This window comes from Myotis myotis, unplaced genomic scaffold (assembly GCF_014108235.1).
Source record: "Myotis myotis isolate mMyoMyo1 unplaced genomic scaffold, mMyoMyo1.p scaffold_m19_p_14, whole genome shotgun sequence".
NCBI lineage: Eukaryota > Metazoa > Chordata > Mammalia > Chiroptera > Vespertilionidae > Myotis > Myotis myotis.
Window position 1 is genome coordinate 31805717 of NW_023416318.1, and position 27195 is coordinate 31832911.

The window sequence follows — 27195 nt, forward strand, 5'->3', positions numbered from 1 at the left end:
GAGCATACCAAGTTAATACTCCGAAGAACCTCTCATATCCATGGCTCACATCTATTTACTTATTTAAACCCACTGTTTTTATTAGGTAACATTTGACATGTACAGAATAATACCTATGTAAATTGTAATCATAATGTGTGAGCCCACCACTCCACCTGACAACTAGACCCTTACAATGGATGCTCCTCCCATTCTTTTCTCCTGCCTTCCCCACAGAAACAACCACTATCCTGAATTTTGTGTTTATCATTCCTTTGCTTATTTTTATAGCTTTGCCAAGTATGTTTGCATGATAGACTGCATTATTGTTCTGAGTCTTTAGACATATGACCCTTTGACATGTGACTTTGCAGTTCCTCCCATTAGAGGTGGAATAAATGTCCCTGCCCAGTGAGGTTAGATTGGCTTGGGCCAGTGGAATGTTGTAGGCACTGATGGATGCCAATTTTGAACTTAGGTCTTCAGTGGCATCACTTGTCTCCACCTTCTCTTCTTAGATTCCTGCCTCTGTCCCAAGAAAAACGTGCTCCTGGTCCCACCCGCTGATTCAAGGAGGAATAACACTGTGTGGAGCAGACCTGGACCCAAACTGAAGTTGGAATCAAATCCAACGAAGCCCAGGCTAGATCAGCCATTCCCAGCCAATCCACAGACACTGAAGTGAGAAAACATGAAGGTTAGTAAGCCACTGAATTTTGGAGTAGTTTCTTATATGGCATTATTGTGACAATAGCTGATAATATATAGTGTATCGCTAAATAACCTCTTTGTTTTCTGAGTTTTGAAAAATGACCATTGATATCACGTATTGTCTACTTCTTACTTTTCTTCTCCACTCAACATTGTGTTTCTGAGCTTTATCTGATGGAATATAACATAGCAAATGAACTACAGCCAAATCCCCTTAGTTTAGAGATGAGGAAAGGCGAGAGATCCACGGAGCTCTCGAATGGCTGGATTGTCAGGGGAGCCCCAGTCTCATTCTTTCAGCAAATATTTATTGAACACAAGCAGAGCCCTTCCTCAGTGCTGGGGCTGTGAGGTGAACTGGGCACGAAGATTCCTGCCCTGGAGGGCCTTATGTTACAGGGGCCACTTCATGGAGAGAGGGCAGCGGACATCTGTGCCTCCTGTCACATCACTGCCAGCGTTTCCTCATTGCCTCTGCCCTGCCAGCTCTTTCCCCTCATTCCATTCACCAACTCCTGTCCCTGGAGGCAGATCGTGTAATTAAGGCAGCATGTGAGGAGGGCAGGCGGAAACCATGGAGTGGATAACTCTCCTCGGGAGAACAGCCGGCAGGCAGAGTTCCAGGGGAAAAGGCCAAAGTAACTGGGAAACTCGGGCCCAAGGATTGGGAGTCCGGTTTGCGTTTCTGCAGGTGCCATGTGTCCACAGGGAGCAGGCAGTTGTCTGGCCAGAGTGGACAGCAGTGAGCTCAGAAGCCCCGTGGACTTGGCTCCTGGTATGACCACAGTCATCAGCAGAATGTGTTTGGGAGACAAGGAAAGAATGAGAAATGTTCCTCACTCCTGAGGACTTTGCAGCCAAATGAGAGAAGCAGGATATATACACACACACAAAAAGGCCAGGCCTCAAACCCCTTCAACAAACACCAAACATCACAGATAGAACCAGAGCGAGCAGGTACACCTGGGCTGACGTGGACGTGCAGATGCCAGAAGTGGCTGAAACGACCGGGACCTGCTGACTGTCCGTAGAGAGGTGTCCTTTGTTTCCCCACAACATTTGGGTGGGTCCCACGAGAGCTGCCTTTTATTCCAGGCTTTGGAAAAGCACAGCGAGAATCACTTCACAATAAAACTAGACCGAACACAACCGCATACTCGCTCAATGATTCAGAAAGCATTCCAGGGTGTTGCAGGGCCTCGGGGACATCATTAGGAAAATCAGTTACCATACAGGATTGGAAGAAACTGCATCCTGGTGATATGAGGTTTCATGGTGATTGGGTCCCGGATAAGGAAGTTATTTCAGTAATGAAAGCTTAGCAATTCCTGCCAGGTAGGGAAATGGCAAAACCAAGGAGAGCGCTTGGCTGCTCCCAGCTCCAGTCCTCGGTCTGGAAGGGGAGGGGCAGCCACAGCGAGGGGGTGATCACTCCTTGAGCTGAGGGGTGTGTAGACAGGAAAGATCTAAGATCAGAATAGAACAGCTGTTGCTTGGGGAGGGGAGCACTGAGGGATGTTTTATCTGTCTGTCTACCTGATTCCTGTCTGAAAATCCCAGCTGCTGTGTTTGTTATTGTTGTTGTGTTTACTCCAAAGTTAATGTTTTCAAAGACAGCGATTTCTGAGCCTGCGTTTATATGGTAGGGACTTCCCCAGGGAAGGGAAGCAATGACTGGCCTTCAGTGATGGGGTAAGGAGCCGGTAGATCAGTGACCCAGATCTTACGCACAGTGGATGCCAAGTCAGAGGGTAACAGAGTGAACTGGAAAGAGCTGGAAGTCCTGAGGTCAAGTCCCACTGCCTAAAGGTGCAGTCTTGGCAGTGCCAGATTCCTCACCTCCTTGGTTGTCACATCTGTAAACAGGGGCCGAGAGGACAGTGGCTTCTGACTATGGACAATTTCCACCTTCAAGAGCCTATGTAAAACCAGACACTTCTTAGAGAGATAGCAAGAAGAAAGGGAAAAAAGGACCAAATTTATTTGGGCCATAGTTGAGAAAATACCAAGTGGGTCTTGGCCTCTGTGGTATATATTTTCTTTTTCCTTTGTATCCATTGCTATTTTACATATGTATTAATTTTATTTCACCAATCAGAGTACATGTTTCCTAGGAGCAAGAAAAAGTGTCACAGAACTCATTGAATTTCTGAACAAATTGTATTATGAAAAAATATTATAAAATTAGAAATTATTTTAACCTCCATTTATTACATTAGAAAAAATATCTGTCTGTTGATGATATAGCATTATAAATGATACCATTCCTTTCTCACGTCAACATTGTCATAGTGTTTCTGTGCCCATTTTACAGATGAGGAAACTGAGGTAAAGAGAGGTTAGAAGATTTGCTGAAGTTACATAAATAGTAAACAGTAAAACTGGTACTTGCATCAAAGTCCTCAAACTTAAACTTCTAGACTCTTTAGGAGTCACATGGATCGCTTTTGTATCTCATGTGGCGCTCAACACAATGCACATATGTAAGAGGTGATCAATCAGTAATTGTGGGCTAATGAATACCACACAATTACAAATTGCCCAGCTTAAAGGCTGGGGCTGGATCAAATGGCCTGGCATGATTTTTCTCTCACCCAGAAATACCCTTGGGCCCTGAGTGCCCCAGGCTGTAGGAGCCACGGCTCTGGAGGGACCGCCTGGACCTGTTGGCACGTATCCCAGTCATGTGGCTGGCCAGGCGCCTGCGGTTCCCCTTTCTCATATGAGCAGCCGGCAGGCCCAGGCCAGGACTGGAAGCCCCCTTTACAAATACATTCCAGTTTGCATTCCCCCTTGGCCAACAGACAGGGCCCTACAAAGCACCCAGCAAAACCAGCCAGGAAAAAGCCCTCACTTCTGGCCACAGGAACTTCAGCAACACGTCAGCCTGAGCCTGAGGCGCCAGCTCTGCCCACAGAACGCCTGGAGGCAGTAACCCCAGCCCAGCCAGGTCGCATGGACTCACTGAATTTTATTTGCCCATCAGGGGCCTGGAACAAAATTGAAAAGCAAACACCTTGTGCAGTTAAGTTGGTTATCTTAACCACAAATAAGACTGGACTTGTGTCCAACCCACTTGTCCCAACAGCTCCGTTTGGGAATACATGTGTATGCAGCTCTCTCAGGGCCAGAGACTTGGTCCTTCTGGTGACATCAGCTTTGGATTGGGTCACTTTGGCAGCTCAGCCTCTTCCACTGACTGGGTGTAAGTGCTCCCTTCCTCCCCCAACCTACCCTTTGTCATCCTCACAGTAGCCCTGGTCTGGCTCCTCATTCACTAGCCCAGATCTCAGCTCTGGGTGAGCCCTTGGCCCACTGACCTGTCACTGCCAGGTCTGGCTTCTCAAGCTCCACATGCAACCATCAGCCTCTATTGATAACCTTCAAAGACTCCCCAGTTCTTTCGCAGCAGATTTTAGCCCAGAGTCTCTCTTAGAGTTCTTCTAAGTGCCTCCACCAAGTCCCACAGGCTAGCTCCCATTTCTCCCAGCACACCCCTTCTGTCTTACTAGACTGAGCTCTCCACTGTCCCAGCACACAGTAGACCCAACCTGACCTCATGGCATTTGTTCATGTGGAATTACTGGGTCATATGTCTAATTTTTTGAGGAATTGTCACACTGTTTCTACCAAGCAGCTTCATCATTTTACATTCCCACCCACAATGTATGAGAGTCCATTTCTCCACATCCTCACCAACATTTGTTATTGTTTGTCTTTTTGATTGTAGCCATCCTGGTTGGTGTGAGGTGACATCATTGAGGTTTTGATTTGCATTTTTCTAACGATGTTGAGCATTCTTTCATGTGCTTATTGACCATGTGTATAGCTTTTTTGGAGAAATGTCTATTCAAATCTTTTGTCCATTTTTAAATTGGGTTTTCTTTTCATTGTTGAGTTGTACAAATTTTAAAATTCTGGATATAAGTCCCTCATCAGATATATGATATACAACATTTTTCTCCCATTGTGTTTGGGTTGTCTTTTCATTTTATTGATGATGTTCTGTGAAGCACAAACATTTTTAATTTGGATGAAGTTCAACTTACCTATTTTTTCTTTTGTAATTTATGTTTTTTGATATCATATCTAAGAAACCATTGCCTAATCTGAGGTCACAAAGACTTAAAATTAAGTTATATTTTCTTCTTAAAGTTTTATAGTTTTAGATCTCACATTTAGATCCATTTTAGTTAACTTTTTGTATATGTTTTGAAGGTAAGAGTCCAAATTTGTTCCTTTGAACATGGATATCCAGTTGTTTAACACCATTTGTTGAAAAGACTATTATTCCTCCCCACTTAATTGCTTTTATGCCCATTACAAAAATCAAGTGACCAAAAATGAAAGGTTTTATTTTTAGATTCTCAATTCTGTTCTATTGATTTCTATATCTATTTTTATGCCAATACTACAATCTTGATTTATAGTAAGTTTTGAAATCAGAAAGTGTGAGTCCTCTAAGTTTGTTTTCAAGATTGTTTTAGCTACTTTGGGTCCCTTGAATTTCCACATGCGTTTTAAGATAAGCTTATCAGTATCTACAAAGAAGCCAGCTGGGATTTGGGCAGGGATTGTATTGATTCTGTATATCAATTTGGAGAGTATTGACATCTTAACAATATTAAGTCTTCCATTCCATGAGAATGGGATATCTTTTTTTCCCCATTTATTCAAGTCTTCTTTTATTTCTTTCAGTGATATTTTATAGTTTTCAGGGTACACGTCCTACAATTATTTGGTTAAATTTATCTATAAGTATTTAATTCTTTTTGATACTATTATGCATGGAATTATTCTCTTAATTTTATTTTCTGATTTTTCATTGCTAGTGTTATAGAGGTATAATTGATTTTTTGCATATTTACCTTCTATCCTACAGCCATGCTGAACTCATTTATTTGTTCTAATAGTTTTTTTTATAGATTCCTTAGGATTTTTTAATATACAAGATCATGTCATGTGTAAATAAAGCTAGTTTTAGTTTTCTTGTTTCAACCTTAATGCCTTTATTTCTTTTTCCTGCCTAGTTGCCTTGGCTAGACGATTCAAGTACAGTGTTGAATAGAAGTGGAAAAAGCATCCTGGTCTTATTCTTGATCTTAAAGGGAAAGCAATCTTTCACCATTAAGTTGATGTTAGCTGTGGGTTTTCATGAATGTCTGTATTAGTTTGCTATGGCTGCTGTAACTAATAATGACAAACTTGGTGGCTTAAAGCAGCACAAATGTATTATCTTCCAGTGCTGGAGGTTAGAAGTCCAATATGGCTTTCACTGGGCTAAAACCAAGGTGCCAGAGGAATGTGTTCCTTTCTGGAGACTCCCAGGGAGTTGTCCTTGCCTTTTCCAGCTTCTAAAGGCCGCCCACATTCCTTGGCCCATGGCCCCTTTCCTTCATTTTCAAAGCCAACAACATGGCATCTCTCTCACCTTCCTTCCATAGACACATCGTCCTCTGGCTGACTGCAGCAGGAAAGGTCCTCACTTTAAGGATTCAAGTGATTAGACTGGTCCCATAGCAAAGTCCCTAACCTGAGTCACATCTGCAAAGTCTCTTTTCTCACCTAAGGTCCATGGATTAGCATGTGGATGGCTATGGGGGACTATTATTCCGCCCACCACATTTCACTCTCTGGTCCCCAAAATACATTTATTCCATCCCACGATCGCCAGATTCTCAACCCATTACTTGATCAAAAAGTCCAAAAACTCACCTGTATCTCATAAATTCAAAAATTCCAAATTCTATCACCTAACTCATCAATGTAAATATGGGTGAGACTCAGTAAAAATCTATCCTAGAGCATGTGGATCAGTGAAACTAAAGAAACAAGTTCTATGCTCTCTAAAGGAAGGTAAGACAAGCCTAGATATTCTGGTTCAAAAAGGGAGGAAATGGCAAGAAAATGAGTCACTGGTCCCCAAAATGTAGAAATCCAGGCAGGCAAACTCCATTGGGTTTCAAGGCCTGGAAATAATTTTCTGGGGCCCTCATTTCCAACCTCTGGGTCCATGGCTCCAAACTCTGGGCCTGAGGCTCCATCTTCTGAGCCATCCTTTTTTTTTTTTTTTTTTTTTTTTTTTCATGAAAGGTAGCATGTGTTTGCAGCTGGGTGGTTTATCAGCCTGTTTCCTGCTGGCAGAATTTTGAGAGTCCAACAGCTTGCTTTCATTTTGTTCTCTTTGTCCCTTTGGATCCAAGCTGGCAGTGTTTCTGCTAATATAGAATTTATATTACATAAATTTTTTATATAATATAAAAAAGAATCTGTTCTTCTCCCATTAGACAAGAGGTCCCTCTACAGATTCTTCCTAAGTAATCCCATCTCTATCTTTGGCTTCTGATGTGTTAGTTGGGGGTATCTATGTATCAGGTAGGTAATCTCTAAGAACCTTTTGTGTAACTGAATTCTCTAACTTTTTATATTTTTCTGAGATATTGGCAAGAGGTTGTCCAGCTCCACCCTCAATTCCCCGCCCCCCGCCCCCTATAATTCATTTCCTAGGGAGTGAATCTCTTACATTTAGAGTCTTGCCATCCAGAGAAGCTGAGTTTCCCAAATCATTAAGTCCTGAATCCATTTTTTTCCTTCTTTTTAAAGTTCTTGCTTCAATTTATCCCCTTTCTCTTACATTTTACTATAAACAGCAAGAAAAACTAGGTCACACCTTCAACACTTTGCTTGGAAATTTCAGCTACATGTTGAATTTCATCATTTACCAGTCCTGCTTTCCCCATAACTGCAGGAAAAATTCTGCTAAGCTTTCTGCCACTCTGTAACAAGAACCCCCTTTCCTCCAGTTTCCAATAACATGTTCCTCATTTCCTTCAGAGCCTTCAACAACAGCACCTTTAACACCCATATTTCTACTAACGATCTGTTCACGGTGATTTAGGTATAATCTAAGGCAATTTATGTTTTCTCTACTGTGCTTCTCATTTCCCTCTGAGTCCTCATTAGCAGAGTTTTAGCATCTATATTTCTACTAACAGTCTGTTGGAGGCAAGCTAGGCTTTTTCTCTCATGCTGCTCAACATTCTTCCAGCCTCCGCTCACTGCCCGACTCCAAAGCCACATCTGCATGTTCAGGTGTTTGTTTCAGTAGCATCCTACTTCCAGGGACTAAAACCAGCCTTAGTTTTCTGCTAGTGCTAGCATTTTATCAGGTGAAAGAAGTTCCCTTCTATTCCTACTTTGTTTGAATATTTTAAACATGAAAAGTGTTGGATTTTATCAAGTGCTTTTTCTGTGTCCCTCGAGGTGATCATATGGTCTGGGGTCTGTCAACTTTAAAAGGCTGAGTAGAGAGGAAGGAGCCCGCAAAGGAGAGAGAAGTTGGCAGACACAGAAAGGAAACCAAGTGATGATGGTGTTACGGAGGCCCGTAGAAGGGAGGGTTTCAAGGACGGAGTGGTGAAGGGTATCAATACTGCTGAGAGGTAAGATAAGATGGGAAATAAAGGTACTCTTTTTTTCATTGAGGTAAAATTGCTATATAACATGATATAAGTTTCAGGTGTACAACAATATAAGTTGACCTGTATACTCCACAAAGTGATCATCCCCAAGAGTCTAGTTACTGTCCTTCACCATACAACCCTGTCCACCCCCTTTGCCGACTCTCCAAACCCCCCTCCACTCTGATCACCACCGATCTGTTCTCTGTATCTACGAGTTTGTTTTGTTTTGTTTTGTTTTTTAGATTCCACATATGAGTGAAGTCATATGGTATTTGTCTTTCTCTGGCTGACTTATTTCACTTAGCATAGTGCCCTCCGGGTGCATCCATGTTGTCACAAATGGCAAGTTTCCATTGTTTTTTGTTGCCGAGTAATATTCCACCCTATATTTACCCACGCACCTCTTCTTTATCTACTTGTTCATCGATGGACATTTAGGTTATTTCCATATCTTGGCTATTGTACATATGCTGCAGTGAACATAGGGGTGCATATATCTTTTTGAATTACTGTTTTTGTATTCTTCAGGTGAGTAGCCAGCATTCGAATACCTGGGTCATAGGATAGTTTTAGTCTTAATTTTTGAGAAATCTCCATAGTGTTTTCTATAGTGACTGTACCAATTTACATTCCCACCAACAGTGTATGAGGGTTCCCTTTTTTCCACATCCTCTCCAATATTTGTTGTTTCTTGTCTTTTTGATAACACTCATTTTAACAGCTGTGAGGTCTTATCTCATTGTGGTTTCGATGTGCATTTCCCTGATAGTTAAGTGAACATCTTTGCATTGCCTATTGGCCATCTGCATGTCTTTTTTAGAGAAATGCCTACATATTCAAGTCCTCTGGCAATTCTTTAATCGGGTCGTTTTTTGTTGTTGTTGTTGAATTGGAAAATGCTCACTTTCATTGTTCCTGTGGAGGTTGGTTATGAGGTGGTGACAGCTGCTGTAGTTGGATGAGAGGGAACAAAAGGCGGTTGAGAGTGGGCTGACGTGTCCTGGATAGATAGCAGGGAGTCTAGGTATAAGCTAGAGGACAGTGATTACATTGAAGTGGTTGGCAACAGGAGAACTCACTGGGCCTTTATATAGTGAAGTTTGGATACATTTTGGCTGAAGCAGGTAAGGTTAGACGTGTGTCCTCAGTGTCCGAGATTCTGGAATAAAATTCTCAGCTTTTTCTGGTGTTAAGAATGGACATTTCCAGGCCGCAGCCTCAGGCATTGGTTCCCGCCCTTTGTGAAGACACAGTGGACTCACACCTGCTCAACCTAGGAATGAGACCAAGTGTGCTATGGGGGCTTGTCCCATCTTGATAACACACCCAGGATCGGCCCCCACAGCTGAAGATGGGCTGAAATTCACATGTGGTATCTAGATTTTTGCTGACTCTTTAAAATGTGAAGCTTTTTTTGTGGGGAGGGATGGATTCCTGGCCTCAGGCAGAGGCATCGCCAGTCGGCAGCAGCATCCACACTCCACGGGTCCTCTGGGCTCAGCCTTCCCACGACTCCCCACTGTTCTTGGATGGGACCTCCCATTGGACAGACCCAGGAGACCCCAGTGTTCATTTTCCTCTACCTGGCAGCCTTGTTTGATTGAACGTTTCCCTGGGATATTTATGTGGAAACCAAAGAAAATACTCTAGGGTCGTTTTTAATAAGTGCCAATCCCTCCTAGGCTATCTGCAGCCATAAACATTTACGTCTAATATCCCAAAGAAAATGTTGATGCAGTCTGATGTGGGGGCGACAGCACACAGATTAGTCTAAACAAAAACATGAGGGTGACAGTTCGCTTTTTTCTGCATGAAGCTGGGTTCACTCATTTTTGACATAAAAGTGCAATTTGCATATTCTTTCAAGTCTGTTTAGCTGCAAACACATGTGTGTTTAGGGCACAGAAATTTAAAATTTGTAAATTATTCAGAAACTACTGCCAAATTGTAATCAAGTGGTAGGAAAAACATTCTACACTCAATAGTTGTATGTTCCGAGGGGAACCTTTCTCAGGCTCGGGAAACATTTTTAAATACACTGGTGCTTAATCAACTCGGAAAAAAACAGGGGGAGAAATGTTTACTTTGTTAGTAACAATTTAATATAGATGTTGGGGTTTCTTTTTCTGTTTATTGAACATTGTGGAACGGAATGATTTTAGTATAGTGACATTAAATAAATAAGGTGCCTTCCCAGAGAAAACTAAACATTGTGATTAAGCTAAAACTGGAATTTCTAATGCTTCTCTAAAAATCATTTTAAGCCCCGAATGGTAATTACTAGAAAGCAATCCAATGTAATTTAATGTTTGTATCCTACACCTTGCAGTTTGTAGCATACAGCACATATATATTGCATCTCATCTTTGATGTCTACCTCCTCCTCATTTCCTCTTTGATTTTGTGCATCTAGCAAATATTATTCTGCTGGGCACCTTAGGGTCCAAAGAAGTTGCTTATGGAGTGGATATGTCCACAGGCAAGTGAGTAAACTATTTGTGTGAGAGGTGGGGGCCCGGTAGACACCGGTGGGAGTGTTGCATGTGGACAGAGAGTAGAAGCACTTGCCTCGAGTTAGATGGAGGAACATTGAGGAGAGGGACCACTTGTACTTCCCTGCCAGAGCTGGTGGTGGGTTGAAGCTCATTGATGCTGGACAATAATTATGGCATTTCTTCTGTGGTTATAACTATACATGTGCACACAGAGATTGATCCAACCAAACTCAGCTTTCACAAATGTCCAACTCAGTCCATCCAAATCCCACTTCCCAGGCTTTACTGTTTGACTGACACTAATGGCAACTTTGAGAAGTGGGCGTGAAATGGTGTGGGGGAGAGATTGTTGGGGCCATTTTTGAAAACGGTCTATTATGTGTGAAAACATTTCTTGAATCTAGCCAGTTTCTAAATGGGAAACCAGATTATTTAAACATCAAACAGAAAATAGCAAATAGATTCGAAGTTCAGCAGGGTGGATTGTCAAAGATAATGACGATTGGGACTGACTTCTCTCATCCATAATTCCACTCCTTCACTCCTTTCATTTATTTACGCATTCACTCATTCAAGGAACATCAACAGAACACTGAATTGTCAAAGTACAGAGTAGGAAAAGAAGACAGAACCCTGCCCTTATCTTGTCTGTGCTTAGGTGGATAAATACAGGGAGAATTGCTTTCCAAAAAGTCCCAAAAGATCAAGTGGCAAAGTTTGACATAAACAAAATTTGTTTGAGACCTCTGTATTCAAGTTCTTGAGCATTTAACAAAAATTTTTCTTCAGGCAAAATTTTATTGCATTTTCTATGAAGAGGATTCACTGTGTTGCTACCAGTGTGTATATTTATTATGCATGGGTGTTACATACATTTTTCTGCATGTAAACACTTAATATCAACAGGAACATTCAATGAGAAATCATATTCACATCATTGCTTCAATTAAATTATCCAATATTCTTTCCAACTAAGCCCTCCTTGTCCTGACACTTTTTAGGGCTCATTTTACATATGACTTGAATTAAGACCATCAGTCTACAGAGAGGTTATTTGTAAGTCCTTTCAAAAGGAAAAATAAATAAAAGGCCATAAAAAGGAAGAAGTAAAACTCTTTATTTGCAGCTGCCATAACTGTATATGTAGAAATTCCAAAAGATTCTATAGCAAACTATTAAAATTAATAAATGGATTAGTAAATAATAAAAAGTAAATGTATAATATTGTATTTCTATAAAAGAGCCACAAAATGGAAAATAAAAAAATTAAAACACTACAGCATTAAAATATTTAGTGGTAAATTTTAAAAATATGTACAAGAGTTCTATACTGAAAACATAAATTGCTGAGAAAAATTAAAAAGAAGTTAAAAAAATGACACAAACATGCCCATGGATTGGATGACTTAATCCCTCCCTGAACTGATATATAAATTCAATGAAATCAAAATCCCAGAAAGTTTATTTTCAACAAGTTGATTCTAAATCTTACAAGGAAATGCAAGGGACCTAGAAGAGCTAAAATTTTCTCAAAGCACAAAACTGGAGAATTTACACTACAGATTTCAAGTCTTAAAAAGTTAGAAAGCATGGTAATTGAGAAAGAGCAGTATTAGTGACAGGATAGATAAATAGACCAATGTTCCAAAAGAAAGTGCAGAAATAGACCCACTTAATCTGCTCACCTGATGCGCAAGGAAAGCACCAGTGCAGTTTGTGGGAGAAGAAGGAGTTTTTCAGCAACTGGTGCTAAAAGCTGGGTATCCACAGTGGGGGGAGGTAACGGTGCACCCCACCTCACACATGGCACAGAAATTAATTTGAGGTGGGTCATAGATATAAATATTAAAGGTAAAACAATAAGGTTTCTAAAAGCAAACATAGGAGTATATCTTCATGACCGTGGGGTAAGAAAATATTTCTTAAACAGAATATAAGAAGGTAGTAGCCATAAATGAAAAATAACTGATTAATTGAGCTTGACTAAAATTAAAGACTTCTGTTCATCAATGGAAATTATTAAGAGAATAAGAAGTCAAGCCCCAGACAAATACCTTTGAACATACTGGAACTATATGAAAAACTCCTACAAATCAGTAAGAAAAGCCCGCTTTCCAAACACATGCAATTTCTGATTTAAATATAATTCATACCTAGCCTATCTCAAGAGTAAGAAAATGATATCCACAGGGAGCAGAACATGGACAGAGAAAGTTAAAAAGCAAAGCAGTAAAAGAGGGTTAGAAAACAAAAGACCTATAATGTTATTAGAACCAGAGATATGCCCAAGGCACTCAGGTTTGAAGAGAGATGCTTAGCCTATTTGTACTTATGTAGTTACTAGAGGCCCGATGCATGAAATTTGTGCAAGAGTAGGCCTTCCTTCCCCCCGCTGCCGGCACCGGCTTCCCTCTGGCACCCGGGACCCGGGCTCACTTCCCTCCGACCGACTGCAGGCACCCGGGACCTGGGCTTCCCTCACAGCCCTGGCTTCATCCGGAAAGACATCCAGTCTAATTAGCATATTACACTTTTTATTATTATAGATTGACAAACAATTACTTTATATTAGGTTATATCTACTACCTTGCTATTTGTTTTCTATTTGTCCCCTGTTTTGGTTCATTTTTCTCTCTATTCCTGACTTTTTGGGGGGCTATTTTTTAGCATTTCATTTTGACTCCATTTTAGTTATACCTCTTTGTTTTATTTTTGCTTCCTACTCTAGGAATTGCTATATGCAATTTTTACTTTTTACAGACTACAGTTTATTAATATTATGCTACCTCATATGTTGTGAAAAACTGTACAAGAAACTTCTTTAGCTCCTCTGTACCTTGCACCATTATGTTCATATTTTACTTTTACATGTATTATAAATCCCATGATATATTATTATTATTTATTTTGTTTTAAACTGTCAGTTGAACTCTAAAGAATTAAGGGGGGAGAAGTAGTTTTTTATTTTCCCACATGCCTGCCACTGCCAGAACTCTTTATTTCTTCCTGTTACTTTGTGTTCCTATCTGGTATTGCTTCCCCTCAGTTTGAAGAACTTCCTTTAGCACTTCTTGTAGTGAGGGTCTGCTGGCTATAGATTCTCTCAATTTTTGCTCCTCTGCAAATATCTTTATTTCACCTTAATTTTTTAACTATATATAATTTCACTGGTTCTATAACTAAAGGTTAAAGGTTTGTGCTCTCAGCACTTTAAAGATGTTTCATTGTCTTCTGGCCTGCATTGTTTCTATTTAAAAATAATAATTCATATTCATGTTACCTTGTATGCAATCTTTCTTTGTTTCCCTGCTTTCTCTTAATATTTCTCTTTATCTTTTTGAGCAATTTGACCATAATGTGTCTAGGTGTGTATATTTATCTTATATGAGCTTTGTTAAATTTTTTGGATCTACATATTGATTTTTTTTTATCAAATTTGAGAAATATTTAGCCATTGGTTTCTTAACACATTTTCTTTTCCAATTACATGTATATTAGATTATTTGATATGATTCCATATGTCACTAACAGTTTGTTAATTTTTAAAAATACATTTTAATATATTTTTATTGATTTCAGAAAGGAAAGGAGAAGTAAAGAGAGATAGAAACATCAATGATGAGAGAATCATTGATTGCCTGCCTCCTGCGCGCTCCCTACTGAAGATTGAGCCTGAAACCCAGGCATGTGCCCTGACCAGGAATCAAATCTTGACCTCCTGGTTCATGGGTCAACACTCAACCACTGAGCAACACCAGCTGGGCAAGTTAAATAAGCATATTAAAAATTTAAGAGCAACTGCTGAAAAATAAAACAAATAATTTTAAACTAATTGAGGAAACCAAGGGAGGAATATGGAAAACTCAATCAATCCATTAGAGGAGTAAAAAGTTGGAGAAGGAAAGAAGAAAAGTAAGTATAGTAAATAAAAAATAATATGTCAGGGGAAAAGTCCCACTATATCAATTATCATAGTTAATATAAATGAATTAAACTTTCCTATTAGGGTACAGGGAATATTAGAATGGATAAAAGGCCAAAATCTAGGTACATACTGTTTACAAAAGGCATACCTAAAATAAAAACACAGAAAGATTAAAATTAAGAAATAGAAAAAATATATACTATACAAATACTAATAAAAAGAAAACTGGCTTATAGGTAGTAATAAAAATTATTTAACAATAAAGAGAACAATCCACCAAGAAAACATACCTATTGTAAATCACTATAAATAGTAATTGTAAATTGCTCTAAACTCTCTAGAAAGTAATTTGTTAATATGTGTCAAAGGCCTTAAAAATAACTGTTAAATCATAAAACTCCATTTATTAGAATTTATCCTAAGGAAATAGTTGTGTGGATGAGCAAAAATAAATATAAACAATGTGGCACAGATAATAGTTGTTAGAACCAGGGCTCTGGCGTCTGGGTTCAAATCGGGTCTGTATCTCACTTTTCTGGTTTGTAACACTGGGGTAATAATAATAATAATGATACCTACTACATAGAGATGTTATAAATATTAAATGAGGAAACACACATAATGTGCTTAAAAGAGTAGCAGGCTCATAATGATAAGCATGGTATTTAATATGTTCTAAGTGATCTATACCCTATAAGTTGATTCTTACAGGGTCTCTTCTGAAGTAGTGCTATCGTTATTCTCATTTAAGAGATGAAGATACAGGCACAGAGAGGTCAGGTAACTTGCCAAGGTTACATATGAAGCAAATGCTGGGGCCAGGATTAGAACCCAGGCGGTTTAGCTCCTGAGTCTGTGCTCTTAACCACTATGCTATTATTACTAAACTGAAGTGCTGGAAACAATCCAACTAGAGATCTGGGTAAATAATTTATTCATAAAATGAAATATTGGTCATCCATTTTAAATATCAATGTCAAAGTAGATAATAAAAAAAATAGCTAACTTTAATTAGGTACTTTACTATGTAAAAACACTATTAAAAGCATTTTATACAGATTATGTCAATTAACCCTCATAAAAATTTAGGAGCTATTATTATTCCCTTCCAGATGAGGAAAGGCACTTGCCCAGTATCCCATAGCCAACGTGGCAGAGACAAGACTAGAACCTGGGCAGTCTGAGACTTACCTCAACTCTTAACGCCACACCAGAGATCTATGCACAGAAACTCTGCCCAGCCTCCCGCAGCCTCTCTTACTTGACGTCCTCTCTTCACCTCACAATTAATCCCAGCCCACAATAATTTCCAGGTAAAAACCTGGGAATCTTCTTAGAATGTTCCTCTTTCTCTTGATTCCTACAGTGGCTCCATCATCAAGTCTTACCTAAGTCTACCTCTAAACTGTCTTAAATCTGCTTGCACTTTGCCATCCTCCTCACACCACTCATCTCGTCTTGCTATGATGGCCACACCTCTCAAAGGATCTTCCTATTTACCCACTTCTCGGCCCCAACCCACTCTTACACAACTGCCAGGGAGATCCTTTCAGAAGGTAAAAAGATTCTAAAAATTCATTTATTCCCTTGCATTACAATTTGCATCAGTTCTACACTCCTTAACATTCTGGAAGGTGCCCCATAACTGCCTTCTACCTTCCTTTGTCACCTCCTTGTGCCACCTCTGCCCAAGGCTTCTTTCTATGCCAACTTCACAGACTCTCTTCCACCTCCAGGGCCCTCCACATGCCTCTGTCTGGCCGGCTCCTCCCCATACAGTTCCCAGAGCTGATTTCTTTGGATCCTCAAGGATCAGTGGACATATCATGTTCTCAGAGAAACGTCTCTGACCACTCAGGCCGTAGCAGTCACTACTGGCTCCAGTTTCTCTCTCAGGCATTCCCCCCATTCTTTCTCTTCATAATACCTTATTCTTTCAGTCAGTGAATCTTTATTGAGCACCTACTGTGCGTCAGACTCTCTTCTTCTAGGTGCAGGGAACACAACAGTGAGCAGCATAGGACGTGCCACCGCTTGCAATTATATTGTAATTTATTTATTTATGCAGTGGGACTTTACATATGAATTTTTGCTTTATTCCCACGAATAGAGAAACGTCAGGAAGGAAGATGTGATTCCTCTCTCCCTAGTTCTCAAAGCAGCTTAACCTTCGTGGCCCAGCGTCTAGGTCAGCCGTGGGCAAACTACGGCCCGCGGGCCGGATCCGCCCGTTTGAAATGAATAAAACTAAAAAAAAAAAAAAAAAAAAAAGACCGTACCCTTTTATGTAATGATGTTTACTTTGAATTTATATTAGTTCACACAAACACTCCATCCATGCTTTTGTTCCGGCCCTCTGGTCCAGTTTAAGAACCCATTGTAGCCCTTGAGTCAAAAAGTTTGCCCACCCCTGGTCTAGGCTCTTGTGGGAAAGTCCCCTCTCCCAGGTGTTGGAGGGCTTCTGAGGAGGCAGCTAGCATTGGGCAAGGGAAAGAAGGACTGGAAACTGGTGTTTTGAAAAGATGGTGGAGGGTTTCCACATATGAGCAAAACCATACGGTATTTGTCTTTCTCTGACTCTTATTTACTTCACATAATACCTTCTAGGTCCATCCATGTTGTCACAAATGGTAAGATTTCATTCCTTTTTATGGCCAAGTAATATTCTACTGTATACATGTACTACGTCTTTTTTATCCATTTGTCTACTGATGGACACTTAGGTTGCTTCTATATCTTGGCTACTGTAAATAATGCTGCAATGAACATAGGGATGCATAGGTCTTTTTGAATTAGTGTTTTGGATTTCTTTAAAAAGAGTAAATTGCCCTAGCTGGTTTTGCTCAGTGGATAGAGCATCGGCCTGCAGACTGAAGGGTCCCGGGTTTGATTCCAGTCAAGGGCACATGCCCGGGTTGCGGGCTCAATCCCCAGTGGGGGTGGGGGGTGCAGGAGGCAGCCAATCAATGATTCTCTTTCATCATTGATGTTTCTATCTCTCTCTCTTTTCCCTTCAATAAAAATATACATGTATTTTTAAAAATAAAATAAAAGAGTAAATGAACAAACAAAACAAAAACAGACTCGTAGATACAGAGAACAAACTGATGATGGTCAGGTGGAAGGGGGGTGGGGGGCTGGGAAAAGGTGGAAGGATTGAGAAGTACAAATCTATAGTTACCTAATAACCCCTGGGATGTAAAGCACAGCAGAGGGAATACAGTCAATAATATTGTAATAACTATGCATGGTGCCAGGTGGGCACTGGGGGGATCACTTTGTAAGTGATATAAATGGCTAACCACTTTCCGTACACCTGAAACTTATATAATATTGAATGTCAACTGTAATTGAAAGAAATAAAATGAAACTGGGGGGGAGGTAGAGGGGGTGGTGCCGGGAGACTGAGTAAATTCCCAGGGACAGAATGCAGTGGGAGCAGGGATTTCCTCTGAGATTGAAAACCCAGTACCTCCAACTCTGAAGCAAGCCTGGCTGGTGGGAGCCGCAGGGCTGCTGGGAGCAGCGGGGGCTGTGAGCAGGCAGAACAGACGCACTGCAGGGACTGGGGCGGAGGGCTGAGCATGTGAGAGCTGCTTCCGATTTTCTGGCCACAAAAACCCCAGGATTTTGGTACAATCCATGGGAAAGGAAATGACCCCAACAACTAATGTTGGACTTAGTACAGAGCTTGGCATGGATGGAGCTGAGAGCCAGCTTTGGTGGGATTTTTGTGGAGTCCTCCTTTTAAACCCAAGTGCCATGAAGCAATTCCTATCAGTGGCTGCGGTGGACCCACCGCGTGCCTCCTCCCTAAGTTGGTTTTGTTTAGTGTTGTAACCAGTGCCTAACAGAACACTTAGCCCCTAGGGGCTCAGTAAATGCTTGTTCCATGAGCCACTCTGGAAAATTATAAATAAAAATGTTAGCATGACTAACACGGGAAAAGGGATTATAGGCGACTTTAAAATGAAAATTTAACCCACCAAAGTTACAAATGCCCATATCTTTTGACCTTAAAATTCCTTTTCTAGTCATTTATCCTAAATTATATGAGCATATGTGAGAAATTATTCATATGTAAGGCACTTCTTTGCAGTCTTTTTGCAATAGCAACAGATTGGAAGCAATCCAAACATCTATCCATAGGAGACTTACTAAATAAATTACAGTGAAATACTATACAGCTGAAAAAAGAATGTCTTTATGTAATGAAAAGGAATTTCTCCAGAATATATTATTAAATGAAAAAAACAACAATAGAGCAGTGTGTGACTATAATGGGTAAAAAGGGGGGGGAAACAATAGGCGGGTGTGTTTGTGTTTGAGTAGCATACCTCTGCAAGGGTGCACACAAAACAATAATGCAGGTTGCCTTTGGGAGGGGGAATTGAATGGATGGAGTAGGGTGGGAGAGTAGGTTTTTGCTGATTTTTCTTGTTGGTCTTTTAAATTTTTTGATCATATTAATGTGTTTCCTTTTTTAAATAAATATATTATTAACAAAATTATTTTTAATTTTGCTCCTTTTTTGTCTCATAAAGGAAAGAGATTTTTTTTTCCAATTAATTTCTTTTGGTTTGTTTGTTAATCCTCACTTGGGGATATTTTTCCATTGATTTTTAGAGAAAGTGAAAGGGAGGGGGAGAGACACAGAGTGAGAAACATCGATGTGAGAGAGACACATCAACTAGTTGCCTCCCATACACGCCCTGACCAGGCCTGGGGATCAAGCCTGCAACCAAAGTACATGCCCTTGACCAGAATCAAACCCAAGAACCATCAGTCTGAAGGCCAACACTCTATCCACTGAGCCAAACCAGCTAGGGCTCCAATTAATATTTTAAATATTTTAATTGTGGGCTCATCTGCACAAGGATTTTTTTTTTCATATTTTTTCACAGTGGATTTTTTTTTTTTTAAATTAAAGTCATCAGGGCAACATTGGTTTATAATATTATATAAATTTCAGGTGTACAACTTTATAATATGACAGCTGTATAGAAAGAGAATTTTTAAAAAGGAAAAAGAGGTAACAGGGGAGCCCATTGACAGAAAGTAAGGTCTAATTGAAAAGGAAAAAAATCTGCATTGGTTTTCATCTGGAAATGTGTTTTGAGGTGCCCCTTTGTATTAAGGATGTTAAACCAAATGTGCTTGAGCCTTTTCATCAATGGGACTAGTAATAGGAATCATGTAGGGGGCTATATTTTTTAAAACATGTCCTGTGAATTCCTCTAAGTAGAAGTGATTTAAAAATCCACTTATATTGCAGTCTTCTCTTCAGACTTTATTGTCATCAACATCTGCTTTTTAAAAGAAAACAGCTTTCATCCAGGGAATACTGCTGAGCTCTGTCAAAGCTACTTACAGGAACCAAACGTGTCTCCAGTCTGGAGGAGCGAGCTGCAGCCCACGTGTGCACCAGAGGCTGCGCTGGCAGGGGGCGGGGGCGGTGAACGGCTGGGCCACAGAACCTGCAAGAAATCAACTCAGAGTGTTGCTGGTGGATGGGAAACCGGGGCTGTAGGAACTCGGGACTTTTTAGGGTGTCACTAGTCTACTAGCCAAACAAAAGAACACCTTATACTGACCATAATAGACGAGCATCCTCAAAACCCACCTCCTCCTAATTCTCTTATGCCACCTGCCCTCCTGGGCTTCCCAGTTTCACAGACACATCCTGATTGTCCCCACCACTGTTGGGTCATACATGTAATATATGTTGCCTTCATCAGTGGGTAATACCTTCTTTAATTACATCCCCTCCACAGAAAGTTTGAGGCAGAAGGGACCTTAAGGGCCATCTCCATTGCCCAAGTAAAGAAACAGAGTCCTGGGCACACACGATAGCAGCGGAGTGAGTGGATGTTCCACTCACCTCCTCCTTGGACCAACCTGGACTTACACCTAGAATATATAGACCAATCAACCTGAACAGCCAACTGAAGACGAGCTGGAGAGAAGCCTTATAACCAAGGAGTTACGGAAGAAGCCACGTGGAGACTGGTAGGAGGGGCGGAGATGCGAGAAGGGCTGGGCCCACTCCCACTGGTGGCGGCTGAGATTCCAGAGGGATATCTTAGCTGCAAAGGTTCCCCCAGAGAAGTGTGGGGTCTCAACCCCAAGCCAGGAAGAGGCACCCACATAACATCTGGCTGTGAAAGTCAGGGGGATTTTATCTGCCAGGGAGAGATGAGAGTCTGCTAGAGACACAGGTACCCTCTTAAAGGGCCAATGCACAAAATTTCATTTGCAGCCACTCACCTTGGGCTCTGGTGGGTGAAAAAAGGTGAAGGGATTAAGCAAAAAAACACCAAAAAAAACCTCATAGACACAGACAACAGTATGGTGACTGCCAAAGGGAAAGGAGGATAGGGCATTATCCTGCCTCCCATTTGTGCTGAGGGATAAAGGAAATGATTAAATAGGACAATGTATATAAAATACCCCTCACAGGGTCTGGCGTAGAGTATGGGCTCGCTAAAGGGCAACTGTTATTATTACTGAAAAATGGCTTTACAGTCAGAAGACTTAAAACTGGAAGATCACGGTGAGAAATTTAAAAAGAAATGCATATACCTATCAGGATAAAATTTAAAAAAAAAATAGCGGCACCACCAAATGTTGGCAAGTTGTGAATTATTCAGACATTGCTGGTAGAAATAAAAAATGGCACAGCCATTCTGGAAAACTTCAGCAGTTTCTTATGAAACAAAACATGCAAACACCATACAATCCAGCAATTAATTGTACCATTGGCATTTATTCCAGATAAATGGACACTTAAATTTACACAAAAACCTGTACAGGAGTGTTCATAGCAGCTTTATTTTTCTTTGCCAACTAGAGGTCTGGTGCATGAAATTCATGCACTCGGCGGGGGCGGGGGGGGGGGGGGGCTCAGCCTGGCCTGTGCCCTCTCACAGTCCAGGAGTCCTTGGGGAATGTCCACCTGCCGGGTTCCCCCTGGGGAGCAGGCCTAAGTGCTGCTGTGGAGGCGGAAGAGGCTCCTGCCATTGCCACTGTGCTTACCAGGCGTGAACCTGGCTTCTGGCTGAGCAGCGCTCCCCCTGTGGGAGGACACTGACCACCATGAGACAGCTCCTGCGTTGAGCATCTGCCCCCTGGTGGTCAGTGCACATCATAGTGACCGGTCGTTCCACCATTTGGTTGATTTGCATAATAGCCTTTTATTATATAGGATCATCATAAGCAACCCAGATACCTTCAATGAGCGAATGGTTAAACAAATTGTAGTCCATCCACACCTTTCAATGCTGCTCAGCAAAAAAAAAAAAAAAAAGAAAGAGAGAAAGAAAGAAAGGAAAAAGAGAAGAAGAAAAGAAAAGAAAAGAAAAACTATTGCTAGATGCAACAACCTGGATGCATCTCAAAGGGATTATGCTGATTTTAAAAAGTCAATCCCAAAACGTATCATATATGACATATGATTCTATTTATGTAGCATTTTGAAATGACAAAAGCATAGAGAATTAGAACAGATTGCCAAAAGTTTCCAGGTTGCCAGAGGTTAGGGACTGAGTGAGGGTGCGAAGGAGGCAGTGAGTGGGGAGAAGGTGGGTGTGGCTATAAGAGGCCAGAGGAAGGGATCCTTGTGGTACTGGGACTTATGTATCTTGACTCTGCTGGTGGATACACAAAACTGCACAGGTGATAAAATTTCACAGAACTAAATGCATACATGAGCATGCACACAATACACACATGTAAAACTGGTGAAATCTGAACCACGTGAGTGGATTGCATCAATGTCAGTTTCCTCCTTGTGATATCATGCTATAGTTTTGTAACCAGTTACGGGAAACTGGTTGAGGAATACACAGATATCTCTGAATTATTTCTTACAACTGTGTGTGAATCTGTGACTATCTCAAAGTAAAATGTTATTTTTAAAAAAGATGCCTTCTAAATTATAAGGAGCGTATGTATGTGTGTGTGTGAAGGGGTATTATTTCTATAGTATGAATTCTAGGACCACATTTACTATTGTCTAACTATCAGATTATTCACTACAGTACGGACTAACACAATACTGGGAGCAACTTAAATACTTAAGCACCCGCCAGTAGAGTAGTGGTTAAATAAATTGCAGTGCCTCTGTAAAATATGATGTTATACAACTTTAAAATAAAACAAGGAAGCGCTGGATGTACAAATATAGAAAGATTCTAAGGATCTGTTGTTAAGCTTTTAAAAAAGCAAAGTGAAGGACAGTGTATATGGAATGATATAATTTGTATCTTAAAAATAGTATTTGATATATACCTAGAAGTCTCTGGAAGAACATATGAAAAACTAATAACAGTGGTATATAGTTTGGTTTAGTTTTTGAGGCAAGGAGCATACATATGACAGAGGGGACCAAGTTGGGAGCCTGACTTCACTGTACGCCTTTGTGTATTTTTTGGATTTTGAACCATTTGACTAAATTATTCAGCATATTAATTTAACCCAATAATTTTACAATTGATGACAATTGAGCTGCAGATCTCTCACATTTAACGAAACGTGCCTCAGGCCTTCGGCGCTGTGCTAGTGGACATGGGTATTTTAACAGATATTTTTCTCTGCAGCATAAAGCACAAGGGCTTCCTGTGATGTGTGAGGTCTGCAGGTGGGGCGATGGGAGATGGAATGGCTTGAGGATTAGAAGGTGTCCTGGAGAAGTTGGCATCTAAGCTGACATAGCTTATAAATCAAAGAAGAGATATAAGAGCAGAGGGGGAGGGGTGGGTACAGAGAGCTTTGCAAAATCAGGCCTCTAACTTCCCACCTGTAACCATTTTCCAGTAAGCAATCAAGAAACACTTACTGAGATGAATTTCCTCTTAACCAGTGTCACTCCTAAAGAAGAACACGTCTTTCCCATTCACTTGACACTGTCACCTTCTACAGTGAGCACCTCCTCTATTTCCTTGAACTTTTCTCTGGCGTTGCATTTATGATGCTGGGGGTTGGCTCCTGTGCCACCCTCCTGGGCTCTCCTCTGTCTGCCTGCCTCCTGCCATCATCCCACCTGTGCTTGAGGATGCAAGGGCAGTCCTCTTCATTGCTCCCAAGGGCTTCCACCCCAGGCCCTGGGGTGAACTGCTACCCTGCTTAGCCAACTGGACTCCCGTGAGCCTTCACATCCAGCCCCGCCCAGAGGGAGCCCCAGCTGTATTAGAGCACGGCTTGCCATGGCTGAGAAGAGGCTCGATCCATGTGCTCCCCCAATGGCCCCCTCGCTTGTACCTCTGGGCCTTTGCACGCACTGTTTTCTCTGCCTGGAGCATAACTTGAGCTCACCTTCCATGTATTCAGTAAATATTTATTAAGCACGTACTCTATGTCAGGTACTGTGTGAGTTCTAGCATAAAAGTGAACAAAACAGACAAAAAAAACACAACACCCTTGTTTTCACCAAGTTTGCAGCTGTTTTAGGTGGAACTTCCATTCCAGGAAAACTTCCCTGACCTCTCATGAATGCTTTCCTTTAACGGCCCTCCTACGTAACCCCCAGACCTGTCCTTCCCACCAGGGCAGCAGCCTTCCCTTCTGGCCCAATACTCCATGGATGGGTCTGTGGGGCAGCCCCCTCTTACCCAGGATGGGCCATCCTCCTCGAATACTGCTCCAGCTGGCAGCCCCGACAGGCCCCTTCCTGCCCAGGAGATAAATTCATTTCACAGAAGTATTTGGAAGATTGAATGAGATCATTGGTTGCCGACTGTCCACCACAGGACCTGGGGCAAAGAAGATGAATAAATTTGTATTCATTGTAGTGTCGTGATTACAAGCAAGGATGATGAGGTCAGACAGGGTTTAAATCTTAAGGTATCACTAACTCTGGGACTTGGAGCAACCAACTTAATTTCTCGATAATTCAGTGCCCCCATCTATAAAGTGGGGGCTGATGATGACAACAGCTAAAATATTTTGAAAAAGTAGAATGTGCATTTCTAAGCACTTTGCATACATCATCTTACAGCGAGGTTAGCACACTCTCCAAAAATCACAACGTTGGCAATGACATCCCAGGCTGCCCATTCCCAAAGCATGAGCCCTTGATGCCTTCCCTCACCCCAGGCTTCCTAGTGGTACCTGCCTCAGTGGGTTGCTGTAGGAATGAAATGAAATGATATGTGTGAAGCATTTGGCACAGTGTCTGGCAAATGGAAAGTAATCCATGAATGTTAGTGATGCTCACTACTGTTATTACTGTTACCATTCATTTGCTCCATAGCAAAACATTTCCGTATGTGACTAAAGTCTTAATTGAGGGAGCAAAGTATTTTGTTGTCTTCAATCACATCAGTAGAAAGAGAAAGCTCTCTGTCAGAGAACTCAGTGAAGGCTGGCTTCAGGGCAGTTCATTTTCCCACAAATGATTCGGCAGTAGCCTGTGTTGTATGAACATAATGGTGGAAGCAGCAAATCCTTGGTGGGTACGTTATTGCCTGGGAAATGGGCTCCTAAGCCTTATGACATGGGCTGACCTCCTGGTGAGGCTACCAGTTCATCAGCAGGTATTTCCTGAAAACCTCCTGTGTGTCCAGGTGCTGAGAGGGGCGGGGAGAGGAGGGTGGGAAGGGAGTGAATGTAGGACTCATAGAAGAATGAATGACAGGCAGTCCAGCTCTCAGGGACACTGTGAGACACAGCATGAATGTGAGTCGTTAAATAATGCTGCCTGCCCTCCTTGTAGCTCCAAGCTCACCACCAACACAGTAAGAGCTATGAATACAAGGAAAAGGAGATCGCGCAGGCCGGAAGGCTGATTGGAGGAGAACCTTGACAGCAGGTAGGATCTGAATAAGCGATGAGGATTATAAATGGGAAGGTCATTAGCAAAGATCTGGAGCCAAAATACACCCCAACGCTTATGCTGAGGATGGTGACCAGGTGGATATGACAGGAGGGGCGATGGGGAGGTCCGGTTGAATGGGGCCAGGGGAATGCCACAGCGCAGTGGGCACGGGGAAGCCACAGGCTTCCACCACAGCCAGAAGCAATAGGGAGCTAGAGGTTCCAACCCACCCAAACGTGCTGGTCACCCATCAAGCTGCACCCCACTTGAAATCATGGTGCCTGGCCCACAGCAGGCGCTCACCTGCCATGTTAACACAATGGCGCTGCAGTCAGATTCCTGCACCAGACTAATATCAAGGCAGGGATGTCACATTTCAGAGTCCACCACTCCCCGGAAGTTAGAGACTGGAAGGTGGCAGATAGATTTTAACCACAATTCAGTCCAGAGCACTAACGCTGCATCTCTGGCACCTGGAGGATGGTGGGTGCTTGTATGCATTGGTTCTCAAAGGAGTAAAGAAAATTCTCAGTGCACCTATTCCTCACCCCACCCCACCCCTCCCTACCACCACTAGGGACAAGCTCAGGGTGTCATCAGTGTCTCTGTTCCTTGTGTCTGACATGCCTACAGCCAGGTAGCATTTGTTCAAGCTTCATTCCTCCCACAGCTACTTCTAGATCTTCGCTGGCAAGTGAAGATGACAGTGCATCTGAAGAACTGAATACTTACTGTATTTTAATTTAAAAATTGATACTGGTTTCAGTTCTTGGAAAGCTGAATCAAGTTGTTTGGAACAACTGAGGTATGTGGAGCTACTTTTCAACTGTCAGTTTAATGAAATCTAAATACAACCAAGTATTTCAGATGACAATCTAGTGCCTGAATCAAGATATTCTGTAGGTATAAAATATGCACTAGATTTCAAAGATTAGGATGTAAAATATATACATGGATGTAATACATACATCCATGTAATTAGGAAGTAATATATACACATATATATCTTCCACAATTTTTTTATTCATTACATGTTGAAAGGATAATATTTTGCATGCATTGGGTTAAGTGATGTAGGTTAGTAACATTAATTTTTACTTTTAGAGAGGGGCTTCTAGAAGGTCTTAAATTTCATGCATTCTGCATTAGATTTCTGTGGGACCGTGGTGGACCACACCCTCCTTCCCTCCAAAGCAAACTAAAAGGAGACGGAGGGTGGCCGAGGATTTGGGAAGCAGGGAAAGGAGCGCCGGAGAAGGAAGGAACCCGACCGCCTCTAGGAAGGACGTGATGCTGACCTTCATTCAGTTATAAACGCAGCCAGCTCACACTGTGTGCCCGCGCTGCCTGGTGAACTCAGTCCTCACCGCCACACCATAAAGGAAGTACTTCATTACCTCTGTGTTACAGATGAAGAAGCCGAGGGCACAGAGAGGTGGAGTTCCCTGCCCAAGGCCACGCAGCGGGTGAGTGGCAGATTCGGAGTGTTTAACCCAGGCCGCCTCTAGGGCCTGAGCTCTAAACGCCCCTGACAGACTGCTTCTAATTTTAGATTATTGCTATCAATCCAACCTCCTGTGTGTGTATCAGTGTCAGATTGAATTCCACTCTCCCCCGCTTCTAAATATTCATGATTTCACTTCCCTCTCGCCACATCTCTTGCACATCTCACATTCCTCACCCCAGCAGCTGACTGGGCCCCCAACTTCTGGTGGCCCAGCCGCACCCCACCTCCAGCCTCCCACCCCGCCACCCCCGCCTGGCCTGGCCCCGGCAGTGCAGAGCCCTCACATCACCCAGGGAAGGCCC

General features: G+C 41.8%; 1 long non-coding RNA gene across 1 annotated transcript; it reads left to right on the forward strand.

Moving 5' to 3' along the window:
• The first annotated feature begins 512 nt into the window (after positions 1-512).
• LOC118669503 lies at positions 513-27070 on the forward strand. The gene is made up of 4 exons (XR_004971990.1): positions 513-676; positions 25285-25380; positions 26057-26191; positions 26536-27070. It is a non-coding gene; the product is annotated as an uncharacterized LOC118669503 (long non-coding RNA).
• Positions 27071-27195: the final 125 nt, after the last annotated feature.